Below are 11,904 nucleotides of genomic sequence, written 5' to 3' on the forward strand. Positions count from 1 at the left end.
GCAAATAAAAATCATTAATATGATTTGCTTGAATTATTGTATAGTTATCCGAGAAAGCAGCATCCTTTAGGCACCCTATAAGAGACGAGTGGGCAGGGCCCCACATTAACAGTGTTAAAATCCAATTTCTTTTTAAAGTAAAGGAGTGTATTTTAACATTATATGCTGCAAGTTAGCGTCAAATATAACGCTCCTTTGCAATCTAGCATTACCCTCTGGGAGGATTTTTGAAGTTTGACCGTGTTTCAACCTAATGGCCAGAGGGTATCGAACGGTATTTTCGTTTCTATGGCAGGTAATACACTAACAGACTGAGTTTTGGAGATAATGAAAGTAATAAAATACATACAAATGAAATAATCGACGGTCGCCAGCCTTTTATTAGGCATAATACTTTGAAACATTAAGTTTAAAGAAAAATGAACATGTATTGCTGAAATGACTTTCGTTAATGCTCATTTTCAATAGTGCAATGAATACACACAACTAACGAACGAACTACGTAGTGGTTAGCAGTAGATAGCATTTACACAAACCAGCAAACAAAGAGAACTAAATAATACTTCACGCATAGTAATAAAAGTTACTATTGCAGTCATTAATTGATTCAGTACTAATTCAACATTATGATGTAACTAAAGACACACTGGACTGAAATTGTGCATGGAAAGAGTTCTGATTTCAGCTAACACATACATACCACAAATGAAATTAAATAGCACTGCAACTATAATTATTATGCCTTCATTATTAGCAATGTCACAGATTTCTTTTAATAGCAACGAAAAACCCAATTATCTTTCAATTTGAGAATACGTTACTGTGGGGACCCATAAACTGTTACTTTCTCTACATGCAAACTATGTAATTATTTCGGGCACCAACTGCAATTTAATAACATTAAATTTTTAGCCCCACTTGCAATAGTTTATGTTTTAATGCTTTAACACACATCAGTCAAATATTAAGCTCAACCAATTTCAGAAAATAGTTCATAATACTAATCAATGCAAGTTACTTTTCACCATAGTCCAATATACGTGACTTTCGCTCCGCGGGATTACCTGAGCGGTCTAAGGCGCTGCTGTCATGGACTATGTGGTTGGTCCCGGCGGAGGTTCGAGTCCTCCCTCGGGCATGGGTGTGTGTGTTTGTCCTTAGGATAATTTAGGTTAAATAGTGTGTAAGCTTAGGGACTGATGACCTTAGCAGTTAAGTCCCATTACATTTCACATACATTTGAACATTTTGAACGTGACTTTCTCACCACCTGTGAAGCAGGTAGCTTTGATAACAACATTCAAATATTTTAGCACTGAACTTTAGCACCTTTCGTGCAACAACAAACCATTATATTTTCAGAAACAGGATGCTTGACTATCTGTACGTTAAGGACAGGACCCTGCATTGGTTTGTGATTAGAACAAATTTTAAGGTGCAAGCACAGTTTTATGTCACTGGAATTATTATTTAAAAAAACACTCACATCAATATACTGGTCCATACTATGACACATATATGAACTCCTGCAGTTGGAGCAGTGGCGCAATAGTGGTGGCAAGCACGTGGCGGCTCTTGGAGCTGAATGCTCTTTATAAATTCTTCTTGGCGACGTGCTTCCTTCATATCAGAGCCATTCCATGATAACAAGAGCACCATACGCCAGCCAAAACCACATCCGAGGAAATTGCACCATAAATTGGCTTCCAAATGGCTCATTTGGCACCCGTGTTGTTAACAGTACAACGTCTAGCCACTGACTGCGCAATGTGCTATCTCTCTTGCCGCCTAGAATGACCGTCAGATCCACCTTTTCCCACGCGCCAATCCCTTCCGTACGTCTTTTAAGTTACATCATTCAATTTCCCTAAGTATGAACCAGTATTCAAATTACAAATTCTCTTTTACAAGCATACATATTTTATAAAGTTTCATTATTTTTAAACATTATTAAGTTTTTTTATATTACATATATTACACATATCAACTTTCCTTACACAACTCAATGAACTTAATCAGTAAAGAACAACTACTTCATAGTTACATACACGTAACAACACTGTATAAACTACTTACAATCGATACTGGTGTTACAGTATGGTGACTAAAAAGCAAGAGGCGACATAAACATATTTATGAATTAATCATAATTTTAGTTCATGCAGGGTGGTGAGAAACCGTCTTAAAAGTTTGTAGAGTGTGTTGAGAAATAGCTGTTAAGAAAACAAAACGATACCTTGCGCCGTTTCTGAGTTATTCAGCATTGAAGTTAGCCAATCAATGGCTCGCACTCGCGAATTCAGTTACTTGTAGGCTCTAAAATGAGGAAATACACTGACATCTGTAGGTCAGTGAGTTACCACTTGTTCAAATGCCCGGTACCATTTAAAACGTGCCTTTCTCGTAAGTGATAAATTTAAGCTACGTGAACAAAAGCTACGTTTGGCGACACCACCACTGGCAGGCTCCTAGAATTTGCACGCATGACGACCTGATTGGCCAACTTCAATGCTAAATAATTCGGAAATGGCGCAACGTACCGATTTTTTTTCTTAACAGTTATTTCTCAAGACAACCGTCCATGCAGATGCCTTATAAGCTTTTCAGACTGATGATTTATTACGTTAAGGACGGAAAATAGCTACAATGTTCACATTACTGGATTTGGAAATTCATTGCCACCTTTAGAAGTCATTAACCCCTAAACAGTGTCATCATCATTATATATAAAATTCATGTTATACACTCTGAACATCATGAAGTTGAATAAAATATGTCAATGAATTATACATCACGCGTCACATATGGGAGAGACTCTACAGGTGGCCTGTAAACTTATTTTGTTTGCCTTTTTTCCCTTAACATGTAATTATACTTTTTCTGCCTTTCTCTGTTCCTATATTTCTCTCCTTTCTTACTTATTTTACATTCCTTTGCTTGACAACATAATACTGGGATGCAATGACATATCTGTAACTTTATGTTAGTATGTTATGTGTAATATCCATGTATGCAGCTTTATATGCGTTTATGTATTTTAGAATCTAGATAACTTACTAAAAGAAATCCGCAAATAAATAAATAGTTATACATGAGGCTATTAAAAAGTGCGTGAGGTAACTGAGGCTGTGGTCATATCAAAAGATCGAGTATAATACGAGCACAGGGAGGTGACCGAATGCAAACATGAAAACTGGTTCTCAGCAGTGACTGCACCGTTTATAGAGAATCCAACATATGTTGTGCAACGATTTGTTGCTCTGGTTGCGTAGACCATTTCATACCAAAAATGAAACAGCAGTATGGAATCTAATGGCCCTTCATCAAAGAAGTCAACGTCGATTCTATCTGCCGGAATGGTTGCATTGATTACTTTTCCAAGGGTGATACGTAACTGGTAAATGATACACAAGTTTCTTGCACTGTTTAAATGAAACAAAAATTATGAGGAATGTGGTATGGATTACGAAAACATGTTCCTTTCTCATCACGACAACGCAACTTCCTGTGAAAGCGTTTTGGCAGTGGCAAAACTGAGGGATATGAACTAAAACTTGGCGGAACATCCACACTATGCACCAGATTTTACACCTCGAGATTTCAATTTGGTCTCATACTTCAAGAAATTTGAGGCTGGAAAACATCTTGAGAGCACTGAAAAGGTTATGAGATTCACATATAATTGTGTTGTAGACTTTCCAGATGACAATGTTGCGTGGAATCTCCTTCCTGGAAAAGCAATGAACAAGGTACATTGACCCGAAACGATACGACGTGTAAACACAAGTGGTATTTCACTATCACTTCGAGATCTTTTCGCCCTGCTGTGGTAGGTATGTAAAACGGTGAAAATCATATTTAATCCTTCTCATTTAAAAAAATGGTTCAAATGGCTCTGAGCACTACCGGACTTAACCTCTGAGGTCATCAGTCCCCTAGAACGTAGAACTACTTAAACCTAACTAACCTAAGGACATCACACACATCCATGCCCGAGGCAGGATTCGAACCTGCGACATAGCGGTCGCGCGGTTCAAGGCTGAAGCGCCTAGAACCGCTCAGCCACACCGGCCGACCCTTCTCATTTAAAGGCTTTATCAATATTCGATGTAGGGCAGGATGAGAAGCCTTTTCCATTCATCTGTTTCTCTTGTCTGGTCTTTCATTTTTACAAAAGCAAGTTGAAACGTGTGTCGAATCTGTTGCTTAGAGTACTCAACCATTCCGCCGAAAAAAAAAGACTAGTAGGTGATTGTGCTGTTGCTGTGTTAAGGATACAGAATAATTCGAATTCCACGTTGTGCTATGTACTGACCTGGATGTTGCAGTAATTGTTGCTTGACATAAAGCTTGGCACTCATATTTTTATGTACATCCTTCTGTTGTGAAAACAAACAATATGTCAAAGTCTGAGATCAAAAATAGCTGTATTTTGGAAGTTAGTAAAATTAAAAAAAAAAAACGTAATTTTCCGACAGTCAAGAATTTAAATAAATACAGTGATGTAATAGTTCACCTTCAGTGCCTATTTACGATCATTTGAGAACACTTTCAGTGTTCATATATAAATTTGGAAAGTTTTTAGTTTCAGAAAACCTCTGTAACTTTTCTATAATAATAATTTCAACAATTCTAAATAAATATGTGTATTGTGTGTTAGGGTGCGTGTGAATGAGAATGCTTGCGTGAGAGTATGGTTCAAATGGCTCTGAGCACTATGGGACTCAACTGCTGAGGTCATTAGTCCCCTAGAACTTAGAACTAGTTAAACCTAACTAACCTAAGGACATCACAAACATCCATGCCCTAGGCAGGATGCGAACCTGCGACCGTAGCGGTCTTGCGGTTCCAGACTGCAGCGCCTTTAACCGCACGGCCACTTCGGCCGGCGTGAGAGTATGTGGGACGTTCGGCATTATTAAAAATCATTCATGTAATTCTCTATAGGAACTGGCAAGTGTTCCAACTCTGTAACGTGGGAACGAATCCACTAGTGGTTCCCCTACTAGTGAATGTCGGATGTCCAAGTATGTATGCTTATGTATAAGACAGCCAGAACATTCGCGACTACATAATTAATTTCCAGATGTAGAGTAGAGCTTATAGTTCATTTTGTTTTGTTTATTTAATTAGAGAGTTTTGTGTTACTTAATTTGATGACGTCAATGAGCCTAGATAAGTGGTTGGTGCTTGCTAGATTTGGCGTGAGCCGCGCCCTAGAAGTGAGTTCTCATTGGTCGTAAGTGCTGACAGCCAATGAGAAGCGAGACGGTTGGCCGCCTAGCGAGGAGATATAGTTTTGAGTGGTGGGAGAGAGAGAGAGAGGGGAGTCGCGAGCTAGCTTTGATTGGAGGCTGTTATGCTGGATGTGACTTTTCGCATTATGTGTAAGATGAAGTCTTGGGACGACTTCCGCGTTATGGTCCAGTGTTAATGGTATCTGGCTGTGACCAGAAACTGTTTATGAAAACTTTAGAGTGTTGTGATAATTCGTTCCGACGCAAATCGCAAGAGAATTTTGAATTATATAGCGTGGCGGTACTGAGTATATTCTTACTGAGTATTTTATGGCGAGCATAAACTTTAACTAAGGACAACCACTGAATATCGTGTGCAGAAGTAATTGGCCGATCATTGACTGTGTTACAAGTAATTGGTTTCGGAATTTGGGAAGGTAAAAGTTCTGGGTGTTTTAGGTATTGTGATAACTGTGAGCAGAAACTTTAGTAATTTTCATATATGTGGGCTGATGATCTTGCTTAACGGCAATAAAGATCTATTGAAGGTTTAAATTTGAACTTCATGTTTAAAGTACGAGTGACGTCCCCTTTCCGAATCATTTCTTTAAAGTACATAGACAATTTTCAGCAAATTTTACTTATAGCGGCCTCCGGCATGTAGCTATGAGGTTACAGTATCCTCAACACTGCTTTTCTGTGATCTCGTAAGTAGCTGCAGTCAGGAGTTTACGTGCGAAGATCTACCGCTGTAAAGAGGTAGGTGAACAAAAATTATAAAAGAAATTGCATTGCAGCAGCAGCAACGTATAATACGTCGCAATTGGAGCATCGCACGCACGCACGTAAAAAAATCCGTCGCAGTACTAGTATATAAAATATTCATCTTTTACGTAACTGAATTGTTGCCGTTGACATTTCTCTAATGACGTTGATAAAAAATATGGTATAAATCTCAGTGAACAAATGCTTCTTTATGAACCAGCTGCGCAAAATCTATGAGCAATGTATTTTATTTTTGTAAAGAGTCTCGTATTCCGAGAAATTACTCAGCTTTTAACAGCTACTCCAAAAGTTAAGCTAGTGAGAAGACAACGCGAAAGTGCCGAAATTTAGGGCATCGACACCCAGTGAAATAAGGGGAGGGCAGAACAATGAACACGAGTAAATCACGAGAATAAAGTCACTTTAAGAAAGACAGTGAATCTATGATGGAATCTGAAACATTTTCAAGGTATACCGCAGAAATGCCAACATGCACTCATACACAGCAACAAAAGAATCTTCGAATATTGTTAGTCGCAATCATTAATTTACAAAACGTGAGAATAATAATGTAGTCGAAATTTGATGGTTGTCATAGTTCCCATGCACAGAAATAATCATGTAACATGCGGACTGAAGAACAGAACAAAATTTACAGAAGACTAATGCACGACCGGTTGGCTCACGTTAAACTTCAAGGATGGAACCTGTTGAAGTAACGTAGTCCACAGCGGGTAGAAATGACAGGAAAAAAGAATGCCCTAGAAATAACGACTCGCTACAGATCACTGCTGCATAAAACTTTGCTTCTTGTATTTGTTATGCTCCCTTATAACTAGGTCATATCGGTCGACATTGTAGATGATCCCAACAACAAACTTCTAAATCAATATATGTCCTACTCTCAACAGACTGTATAGCAATCTTTTTACTAGCTAATGTGAACAAAGAGCAACAAAGAATTTTCTTCATTCCCCACTCATGAGATCAGTCCGGGCTGTCATAGAATTTTGTAGTCCTAAGACAAGTTCCAGCAAATTGATTGAGGATCAAAAGAGTTTCCAAATGAGAATGACCGGACATAATTTCAGATTCCGTCATTCATCAATTGAACAACATAGAACTCTTCAAACTCATTAAAGTGAAACAGAGAATGGGGGGAAAAAAGGGAGGGGATGATTGGGAATTCGTGACTCCAGCGGCACAGGGCACTGTGGTAATGCAATGGCGACGGAATGTCGATAGCTGAAAATTTGTACCGGATCGGGACTCGAACCCACATTTACCGCTTCTCATAAGCGGTTGCCTTATTTTTCGCGTCATTCTTGTGTAGGGCCATGCTAATCTGCTCTGTAATGCTCCAATTTTAGTATACGTACCACGGAAGCGAGTGCGCCACTACGGCCATCCGAACACGTACCTAACGGACTCAAATTTCCAACTTAACGCACGCTGCAATGCAGCGTTCTTCGACCATTAACACTGAAGTGAAAAAAAGTTGTGGGGCAGCGATATGCACATATAGAGATGGCGGTGCTACTGCGTAGACAAGGAAAACAACGGCAGTGCACTGTACCCAGGATGTTCACGTGAAAATATTTCCTACGCGGCTACGGCCGCGCGACGGCAATTAACAGAAACTAAACTCGGATTGGTAGTTGCAGCTAGGCGCATGGAACATTCTATTTTGGAAATCATCGAGAAATTCAGCATCCCAAGATTTACAGTGTCAAGAGCGTGCCGAGAATACCAAATTTCTGGCATTACTTATCACCACGGACAACGCAGTGGCTGACGGCCTTCACTTAACGCTCGAGAGCAGCGTAGAGTTGTCAGTGCTAACAGACAAGCCACACTGGGTGAAATAACCGCAGAAATCAATGTGGGACGTATGATGAACGTATCCGTTACGACAGTGCCATGAAACTTGGCATTAATGGGCTATGGCAGCAGACGACCGACGCCAAATGCCTTTGCTAACAGCACGACAACGCCTGCAGTGCCTCTCCTGCGCTCATGACCATATCGGTTGGAGCCCACACGACTGGAAAACCGTGGCCTGGGCAGACGAGCACAGATTTCAGTTGGTAAGAGTTGATGGTAGGGTTCGAGTTGGCGTAGACCCCACAAAACCATGAACCCAAGTTGTCAACAAGGCACTGTGCAAGCTGTTGGTGGCTACATAATGGAGTGTGCTGTGTTTACGTGGAATGGACTGGGTCTTTTGGTCCAACTGAACAGATCATTGACTGAAAATGGTTATGTTCAGCTACTTGGAGACTATTTGCAGCCATTCACGGACGTCATATTCCCAAACAACGATTTATTATTTTCAGGATGACAATGCGCCATGGGACCGGGCCGCAATTGTTCCACAAAATTTCGGACGTGCAATCGCATAAATTTCACTTCTTATTCTAATATTTCGGTTGTATACCGTCCGGCCATCTTCAGACTGAGCCGAGTGACTGACGCTCCAGCACTTGCTCTGTTCTTCTAAACCCGCGGACCGCGCCGCTGCGCATGCAGCTACAGATACACAAGGCGTTGATCGACGGCAAAGAGGTGCAACATATGATTAAATTAGATCTGTGGTTGCACGGTCGATCGAAACGGTAATATCGATGTATCACTGCGATCTGCACCGTTGCGACGTCTTTGTCAGTTCATTACAGGAAGTGCGGGATTCTATGATTTGTGCTAGCTGAAGCCGCGATCTCTATTAATTAAATCATCGCCAACCGAATTTCAATTGCTTATTTCCAGCAGTGGGGGCTAAAATTTCGACGTTATCGTACACCATAGAGTGCCCTGTGTCAATAAAATGCTCTGCACAAATGATTTATTAGGTTGTAAGAGCCGGGTGTACCTGCGGTGCTCCGTGCATCTCTCATGGACTGTATGTGTCGTCTAATCAATGTATGAACGGCCGCACTCACAGGGAATCTTGTAAACGCCAGGCTTCCGAAGCACTAAATCACCTTTAACGGAACGCAGGAGTGCTGCTGTCTTTGGTGGAGGGCGAAACAATCGCTTTGTGTTTGCTGAGGATCCGTCCTATTTTTGAAGATAGGCTTCCCATGTATGGCAGAAAAGCCATAAATTTAAAACTTTCTGTGTCTTCTTCTGTATTCCTTATGCCCACTGTTGGTTTCATTCGCAGTGCCTTATGTATCTGCTGTCGATAATACCCGTTGGCTTCAAGCTCGTCCTCCAGACTGCTCTCGTCAGAAATGACGTGTGTTCTGTGTACCAGAGTTCTGAAAAAACTCATCGTCTGCGAAGAAAGGGGGCAGCTATTAGCACATAAGTATAAATCCGTATATATCCGTTTATAAATCCTTATGACACTTTGGGACATGCAGTATGTCGGAAACCGACCCATCAGCATTTATACTTAGTGCAAACAGCTGTTACCATCCTTCGCAAACGATGAGTGTTCTCAGAATTCTGTTACACAGAGCAAACGTCACTGCTGACGACATAAGCCTGGAGGATTACCTTTTCCATACTTGAGATGAGTTTTTGAAGCCAACAAGTATTCTCTACAGCGCCTTGTGCATCTATCGTCACATGCGCAGTGGCGCGGTCCGAGGGTTTAAAAGGACGGAAAAATGGAAATGAGCGTTTGGCGTCATTGGCCGGGAGGCCCCTTGCGGGGCAGGTCCGGCCGCCTTGGTGCAGGTCTTATCACATTCGACGCCACATTGGGCGACCCAAGCGCCAGATGGGGATGAAATGACGAAGACAACACAGCACCCAGTCCCTGAGCGGAGAAAATCTCCGACCCAGCCGGGAATCGAACCCGGACCCTAAGGACAGCAATCCGTCACGCTGACTACTCAGCTGTCGGGGTGGACTAAAAGGACGGAGCAAGTTTTGTAGCGTCAGTCACCTGGCCCACTCTGAAGATGGCTGGACGGCATACAGTCGAAATATCAGAAGAAGTAAAATTCATGCGGTTGCACGCCCGAAATTTTATGGAACATTCATTGAGCTGGGAAAATATGAAAATGCACAAGGGGTCACGATTGTTCGCGACCGACCGACATGAACCCCATCCAAGATTTATGGGGCGTAATCGAGAGTGCACAAAATCTTGCACCGGCAACACTTCCGCAATCATGGACGGCTAAAGGGGCAGCATGGCTCAATATTTACGCAGGGGACTTCCAACGACTTGTTGAGCCCATGCCACGTCGCGTTGCTGCATCAAGCCGGGTAAATGGAGGTCCGACAAGATAATGGGAGATATACCATGACGTTTATTACCTCACCGTATTGATTCCCGTGGGAGTTCGGACGATATTAGTGCATCCGCACTGAACCAGATGTCAAGGAGGTTCGGTGGCCGTATCATTCGCTCTAATTGATCAAAATGGTTCAAATGGCTCTGAGCACTATGGGACTTAATAACTGAAATCATCCGTCCCCTAGAACTTAGAACTAATTACACCTAAGTAATCTAAGGACATCACACACATCCATGCCGAGGCAGGATTCGAACCTGTGACCGTAGCAGCAGCGCGGTTCCGGACCGAAGCGCCTAGAACCGCTCGGCCACAGCTGCCGGCTTCTAATTGTTCAGACTGTTCTTCAGATCAATCGCGAACATCTGTAGCCCGGTGAAATGTCCAACAGAACAGATACTACTCAAGTATATACATTTCTTTAAACTCTCTTGTGACGAAAACTATCAGAACGGCAGCTGCAAAAGTCACTACACAAATGAATGTCGCACACGCGAACCCTGTCAGCACCGAAACAACACGATCGAAGCACCAGAGGCAGACAATTGCAGGGCGAGCTGGAATTCCAAAACCATTCAGAAATGCGGACTTGGAATTATTGTTAATTTATTTTTGAAGTAGTGTTGTCCATTTTGTGTGTGTGCTTTGTTCTACTTTGGAGGGTAGAGATGGCTGCCTGAGACCCGGTCCGTTAGAGAACCCGGCTCTCTTCAGTTAAACAACAGGCGTAAAAGAAGGACAGAGTTATTCCCAGCGTTGGGAATGAATGGCAGCGGATTACATTGGAAATATTCTTAAATTATTTTTGGAACAATGCTACTCATTGTCCAGTATATACATACACGCAAGCGCGCCTGTGTGTGTGTGTGTGTGTGATGCATGTACTAATATTTACGAGGAAGGATAAAAATATGGGAACACCACGAGAAATGTATAATTGAACATAAGTGCAGATGCTAGCCAAGAGACGGCCGCTGTGGGAGAGCGATTCTAGACGCTTCACTCCGAAACCGCGCTGCTGCTACGGTCGCAAGTTCGAACCCTGCCTCGGGCATGGATGTGTGTGATGTGTTTAGGTTAGTTAGGTTTAAGTAATTCTAAGTCTAGGGGACTGATGACCTCAGATGTTAAGTCCCATAGTGCTCAGCCATTTGAACCATTTTCTAGCCAAGCCTGCAGCTTGCGCTGTTGTATTTGACCACGAACGGCATCTGTGCAATGTCCTCAATCGTTGCAAGTGTCAGTCGTGGTCAGCGCCGTATTCCCTGTAGTTGTGAGTGCATTATGTCGGAGCTAAGTGAATTTGAACTTGGGTACATTGTTGCTGCTCGTATTGGGTGTGTGCTTCCGTAACCAAAGGAGCCGAAGTGTTTGGTGTTTCAAGAGGCACCGTATCTAAGATCTGCATACAGGGAAAGTGCGAAAACATCATTCCCTATGTTCAACGTGGTGTGTGTTGGGTGATCGTGACGGACGGTCGTTGAAGAGGATTCTGACGAAAAATAAGAGGAGGACGACAGCCGAAAAAGTCACTACACAACTGAATGTAGCACGCGCTAACCATGTCAGCACCAAAACAACACAAAGGGAATTCCAAGACGAGCTGTAATTACAAAACCACTCGTCACTGATGCAAATGCCTGTAACTCGAA

General features: G+C 42.0%; 1 pseudogene; it reads right to left on the reverse strand.

Annotated features, from left to right (window-relative positions):
- Positions 1–7,296: 7,296 nt before the first annotated feature.
- LOC126205566 (U6 spliceosomal RNA) lies at positions 7,297–7,396 on the reverse strand (annotated as a pseudogene).
- Positions 7,397–11,904: the final 4,508 nt, after the last annotated feature.

Source organism: Schistocerca nitens, chromosome 1 (assembly GCF_023898315.1).
Source record: "Schistocerca nitens isolate TAMUIC-IGC-003100 chromosome 1, iqSchNite1.1, whole genome shotgun sequence".
Lineage (NCBI taxonomy): Eukaryota > Metazoa > Arthropoda > Insecta > Orthoptera > Acrididae > Schistocerca > Schistocerca nitens.